Source organism: Entamoeba invadens (genome assembly GCF_000330505.1).
Source record: "Entamoeba invadens IP1 unplaced genomic scaffold scaff_1105074726091, whole genome shotgun sequence".
NCBI lineage: Eukaryota > Evosea > Mastigamoebida > Endamoebidae > Entamoeba > Entamoeba invadens.
The window spans coordinates 6,805-7,213 of record NW_004191663.1 but is presented as its reverse complement, the minus strand read 5'-3'; positions in this window follow the sequence as shown (position 1 = coordinate 7,213).

Sequence of the window (409 nt, the reverse complement as noted above, 5' to 3'; positions counted from 1 at the left end):
TGAATAACAAAAAAACGCTCTAGAGCTGCCACGTCATAACATTTTAAGGATAAATTGTGAGTGAAAAAAAACAGACCAATCAGATTCAATCCGGTCTATAGATAGTAACTATTATCAAATTATAAAATCTGTCTTTGAAACCATTAAAACATTAAGTTTTTTTATAATTATATTAAAAATTTTTGTAATTAATATTATTAATTATAATTAATTTATTATTCCATAAATTTTTATAGTGATCCAACATACATACATAATAGCATAGCATACAAAATAGACTAGATGCTTTAAAACAATAGATAACTTGAACAAATAGGTATAAAATCGTGTTAAAAACAAAATGATAGTGCAATAACACTCGTATTAATATAATAAAAACATTATAAATAATTTATATTTTATATATCAT